General features: G+C 37.2%; 1 long non-coding RNA gene across 1 annotated transcript in view; it reads left to right on the top strand.

Moving 5' to 3' along the window:
* The first annotated feature begins 222 nt into the window (after positions 1-222).
* LOC148224457 (uncharacterized) overlaps positions 223-6,295 on the top strand; it is a 55,473-nt gene continuing 49,400 nt past the window's right edge. The window contains exon 1 of the long non-coding RNA XR_015802656.1: positions 223-3,098. This is a non-coding gene — a long non-coding RNA (uncharacterized LOC148224457). The remainder of the gene's footprint in view (positions 3,099-6,295) is intronic.

Genomic DNA, 6,295 nt, shown 5'->3' with positions numbered 1-6,295 from the left:
CCCTTATGGCTATTTTGAAATAAACTAAGGGTTTTCATTTTTAACAAGGAAAAATGTTGATGGCTGAAAGGTTTTGTTGTGTTCTGTGTCTAGACTGCACACCAATACCACATCTACCCTTAGTGTTAACACCTTCCCTCATGTCTTCAGCCTTGTTTAGGCAGCCCGTGCAGTGAGAGCTCACTGTACCTGTTTGACAGTTAATGAGAAGGAAGAAATTCTGAAATTGTGTGATCACCTTTAAAATGAAACAATCCCAAGGTCTTCTTGCCTATCTTTTTTTGCAATATCTTTCACCTCTGTTTTGGTGGCAGCAGGTACATAGATGTAACTAAGGGTTAGATTCTGTAGTCTTTACTCAGGGTTACTTAGAGTGTGTTTTTTTGTTCCTGTTCCTGGTTTATTAATTTAAACTTCAGAATACACCCATGATGCAGGAATTAATAGAAAAGCAGAAGCATGAATCCTAAGCTCCCATAGCGCTCTTGTCCCAAAGATCAGAACAGACAAAAACCCTAATAAATTACACTGATGAAGAAGCCTGTGTAGTTTTTGAGGGGGGGGGTTGTATTTCTTCTGGATGGATTCTTTTCAAAAACATTTTGAAGGAAAGGGCTTATCATTACCAAACTATCAAATCCACTTTCAGGCTCAGTGACTGAATTCATATCAGCAGCAATTTACAGGAAGATAAGAAATTATAAGTGAAAAAAATATCTTACCATTTCCAGACAGATAAATATCAGAACATTTTACATGTTGTCTTGGTAATGTGCTACAAAGTGTTGATAAATAGGAATTCATCCATTTAATATTCCATGTCCCTGTCAGATCTTATATTCTTCACTGGCTTTCATTTAACTCTCTATGCTCTCCCTTATGATTCAGTCTTTCCAGGCAGCATTATTTGTGTTGCTATCCTGAGCTAATATTTGATAACTTTCTGATAACATTTTTCTACTTGGAGAGTAGTAATTCTAGCTGAGACTGTACTTGGGCTGCCTTGTATAATTGCAATCTTCCTTGAGCATGTTGCAGCTTCTTGTACAAAACACCATACATTGTGCTAGATACATTAGACACTTAAGTCTACTAACACTGCTGGACAGGTTTGTGTGTTAAGATTTGGACATATGGGTTTTTTTGGGTTTTTTTCCAGTGGAAAAACTGGCTAAACTCTTCTAACCGGTCTCTGATCACACTGGTATAGGTGTTTGGTTGGGTTGGCTCAGTCTGGCGCAAATATGCTCTTTATTTCAACTGAGATGGTTTTTTTTGATGTGTGAAGAAGAGCAGTTCTGTAGGCTGTCATTATCCCAGTCTGGAATTACTTCTGCAGAAGTAATTTTGGGAAGTGACCTTTTCAGTCAGTTCAGATGTAGTCAGGAAAAAGTGTGGCTGCAACCTTATCATTTCCTGGGCTCCACTTCTCTCTTTGTGTGCTTAACAGTTTTCACTTTCCCCCTGCCTCCTTTTAATTTTCTTCTTGTGATAGATCCTGTACTATTTGCATCACTCACCACACGGATTTATCAAAGAATTATCTTAAGCCAACGTGACCTGTAGGGCTTCTCACAAAATGAATTTTCCGTCTCCTGGTTCACAAGGTGGCCCCAGAAGGCAGGAGTAAGGACATTTGTTTGTTCTTCTTATGCGGTATCCAGGTGGGTCACCCATCCAAGTGTGGAAAATCAGTGATCCCTGCTCAGTCTGACATTTCAGCACTAGGTGATTTAACCTCTCTGTCCTGACACTCTCTAATTCACCAGTACAGACAAAGTCCTTGGGTTTCAAAGGTCGTGCAGAGACTGAAATAAGTTTTTGCACAGACATGACTGTTGCCAGAAATTTGTGTAGATGTGTTATGCTTTGCCTAATATTTACTTATGTGTGTTTACAAATTTCATTGCAGGGTTTGTGCCCTTTGCTTTAAATGTCACCCTACCCCAAAGGAAATGTCACCAGAGTTCTCAGCTCTGCAGAGGGTGTCAGGCAAAGTTGTAAGGAAGCAGGGGAGCAGAGCACTAGATGGGTAAAAAGCTATGGGGACTGAACTTCCAGGAAGGAAAACAAAGGGAAGTCAGAGGAAAATGACTCCTGAAAAGTAGAGCTAGTACCTGTAGTTCCAAAGCAAATGGCATGTGAGAGCTAGATCACAAATGAGCAGTGGGAGGCAAGATACTGACGTGGGCTGAAATCTCTAGTACATACAACATTATTTTCTTCCTGGAGACATTTTTTTTCTGTTAATTGAAATTTTCTATGTTTTATTTATTCCTCTGATTAATTTTGCCTGTTGATTTCTGTCACATTTGTGATTTGCAAGGTCTCTCCTTACGCCCTCCTTGTGTTTGAGAGTGTCACTAATACAATCTCTACTCCTTCTTGCAGATGACTTCTGACAGTATCAAATACTGTCAGTCTTATTTATCACCATCCTCTGCGATACGCTCCAAGATACCTCTCTGCAGTCATTCACCAACATTTAGCATTACTTTTTGCTAATGCTACTTCTGTCAGTTTTTTATTTGCTCAAGTAGTAGCATGTCTGAGCCATGGGCAAATTCCAAGGGGAAATTTAAATAACAGTCCACATAAGGTTCCCAAGGTAGAGGAGAACACACCAGGCTTAAAGGGAGGTATCAACGCTGGCAGTCCTGGTATATATTCAGATTCCATCTCCAGCACTTGTTAAATCTTTGATAGCACCACTGATCTTACCCATTTATCAACTCTGGTGTTTATCATCCTGAAGGAAATAGTAACTGTAAGGGGGAGCAGCTGACAGCTAAGAAATTAAGACTCAGGGGAGGGTAAATCACTCACGAAAAGAAGAGTATCTTGGTTTGACCTTCAAAAGGACAGCTTTAGTGGGAATAGAGTCTCTAAGTATATGATGGGAAAAAGAAACTTTTATAAAAATCTGTAACAATTCAAAAAGTTACAATAGGAGATACTTGTTTTTCAGTAAAAGCTGTCTCCTGAAATAGCTGCAGCTAAATTGTTACAGAAGAGAGAAGCTGAAAGTGAATATGGATTCAGTAGTGTGCAAGAAATTAAGAAGTAAATAAACAATAGAAAGTTGAAAGTATATTAGTGTAAGTAATACTGACTTTTTCAGCTTTAATGAGTTCATTAGGGATTATGATAAAATTGTGATTGTTGTGAATTTATGTTAGTGTAGATTCTGTTCACAGCACTTTCAAGATTAACCTTTACAGTGCTGATATCATGAAATCAGGAGGGGCAAGTTTTAATTTACAAATGTTAAGATTAAGGTAGATACATTGGTGTTAGTAGTGTATTTTTCTTGTAATGAAACTATTGTATTCTGGACTTTTATTAGAATTATCAAGCATTCAGTTTCTATTTTTATCTGGTTTTACAGAATTTTTTTCAAAGCCCATTAGCTTCATAAGATTAATACATGTAAGTAAGCAGATTTTGAAAATTTCATTTTCATTTCTAAAAATTGAGGCCGGCTACATTCAGTAACAACTTTCACATATTGAAATCTTCAGAGTGCCCAAAATTTTAAGGATAATCCTCCTCTAGCACAGAAACTGTGTGAATTGCAAAGACAAAAAGTGTGAACACACTAACTTGTGAATGATTTCAAAGAAAAAAAGTTAAGCATAAGATGGATCTGGAATGAATTCAAAGTGCTGATATAAAAATTTGCTTTAGAGTCGTAAACTTGAGTGCTGTGTCCAGTTCTGTCCCCTCAGTTTAGGAAGGACATTGAGACACTTGAGTGTGTCCAGAGGAGGCAACGAGGCTGGTGAGGGGCTTGGAACACAAACCCTGTGAGGAATGACTGAGGGAGCTGGGATTGTTTGGCCTGGAGAAAAGGAGACTCAGGGGTGTCCTTATCACTGTCTACAACTCCCTGAAAGGTGGCTGTAGTCAGGTGGGGGTCAGTCTCTTTCTCCAGGCAGCAACTGACAGAACAGAGGACACAGTCTCAAGCTGCACCAAGGAAAATTAAGTCGGATATTAGGAAAAAGGTTTTTACAGAAAGAGTGATAAAGTACTGGAATTGTCTGCCCGGGGAGGTGGTGGAGTCACCATCCCTGGATGTGTTTAAAAAAAGACTGGATGTGGCACTTGGTGCCATGGTCTAGTTGAGGTGTTAGGGCATGGGTTGGACTCAGTGATCTTGAAGGTCTCTTCCAACCGAGTGATTCTGTGATTCTATGAATTATGAAATTTTGATAGTACTTACTTTGCATGAAATATAATGTCTGCAACTCCCCAGCTGGTATTTATTTTTTTTTTTTTTTATATTTGAATCTTAGCTTCAAAATTCATATTTTGATTATATGTAATTCTGTAATAAATTTTGCAAACATATTAATGGCTATTGTTATGCCATACCAACTGAAACTTCTATGATTTGAATTGTTGCTTCATCTTTGGTTTAAATCTTCTAAGGAGCCATTGCGCAGTTCTTGAAATATGTTTGTCATTTTGTCTTTGGTGCCTCCAGTTTGAAACTTGAGGTGTTTCTGCAGTCATTGTCTCCTAAGACAGGTCTGGGGCACAGAAGAAAAGTATCTGTCTCTAAGTTTGATTTTTTTTTTTTTGAGTAGCACTTGCTAGAGATCTGCTATCCATATGTCTTTGTTCTCACGTATAGTTTATGCTCACAAAGTTTGCACAGCTTACTTGGATTTCTAGATTGCCTGTTACCTTTCAGGATTGTTTTGTTTTAGCATTTGCATATAATTCCAGCTTAAACTCTCTGTAGGTGTTTTGCATCACAGTCGATTTGTCTCATTCAGAAAATAATTATATCCAAGTTAAGTATACAGCAAGATTGTTCCAGTACTTCGTGTTTGAAAAGGTTTTAGACTGCAAGTGGCTCAATAAAGTGCTAATAATTAAGGATTTCATTCAGCAGATCAGATTGCATTAAGTTCAGCTCAAAGTTGTTAAGACATGTCAACAATTAATTCTATAGAAATAAATATTTTTCATTCATGAGCTGGAACCCATTAATATACACCTCTTTGAAAACATAAGCTGCAATTATGGCAGAATGTAGTCCTCTGATGGAAGAGTTTCAAAGTTTGTCTCTTTCTCAAAGCTTTCCTAATTCCTCACTGATTCCTATTTCCTACCCGTTAAATTATGGCCTAATTAGTGTAGAGCTTTGTTGCAGAGAAACAGTTTTCCCTTTCTAAACTGTTGATCTTTTCGAAGTTCTACTTTCAGCAGTATTTTCTGTCTAAAATTGATGCAGCTCTGCATCAAAGTTGCCACTTCATTTACTGTTCTAAAATGCTGAGGTGATGAGAACTGTGGAAATTGCTGTAATTATGCAAGTATTTGTGTTTGCTTATTGTCTCACAGCTGCCTAAGTGTTATTTGAAGATAGGGCTCATCAGCAAACAAATACTTGATTTACTGTTTTTTTTTGTCTTTCACATTAAATTCCTTCCAGTACAGTAGAAAAGACAAACCTTCAACCCAGAGAGATCCCTCACCTAGACCAAATTTCAAGCTTTTTTCTCTTCTGCATTCTGGTTGAATAAAGATCTTGAACCTGTTCCTATCATTTTGTCTGCCTTAGCTTACAAATTGTCTCTCTGTCTCTCACAACTTGGGTATTCTTGGTGTGATTAAAATCTCATTTACCTGATATTTAAATCTGATTAAAAATTCTACTTGAATTTAAGAAAAGTAACTCAGCAAAATTTAATTTTTTAATTGAAACTGCCCTGTAAAATAGGTTTGTCTGGCGGCCATTTTTCTAGCCAAAAAAAAAAAAAAAAAAGAAAACAAAAAACAAACAAAAAAAACCGTTTTCTTGAAAGTTTCCCATAAGCTCTATTTACCTGCTGAAAGGGGGAATGCTTTGCTACGATAAATCATGCACAGCACTTAAAGATAATTTGTGAAGCAATTAAAGTAGCTACTAAGGTTTTATGGTGTGCAATTATGTTTCTTCCATCAGAACATCATTAGGAGAATACTTGTTTGCCCTTGTAAGTGAGCTTGTTAAATGTAAAGAAAAATCCAACTGCCAAGAAATAAAGGGCAGATTTAGGGACAAATAAGATGTCCAAAGGGTTCTTTATGAATGGGGCTTTTTTTGTTTGCTCAGATTTTGTTTTTCTAGCCTTCCCTGAAATAAAAATTAAAGCTCAGAAAACAAGTTTAATTGACACTTTAAATGCAGCTTCATGCATCAGTGGTAAATATACTGGGTTATAGTTAAGTAAAAAAGCAGTACATGCTAAACTTGTGAACATCACCACATAGCATTGGATACACCTATTTTTTTCAGAGT

Source organism: Sturnus vulgaris, chromosome 3 (assembly GCF_052056855.1).
Source record: "Sturnus vulgaris isolate bStuVul1 chromosome 3, bStuVul1.hap1, whole genome shotgun sequence".
NCBI lineage: Eukaryota > Metazoa > Chordata > Aves > Passeriformes > Sturnidae > Sturnus > Sturnus vulgaris.
Note: the sequence above shows the minus strand (reverse complement) of the source record. Positions and strands in the feature narration are given on the sequence as shown.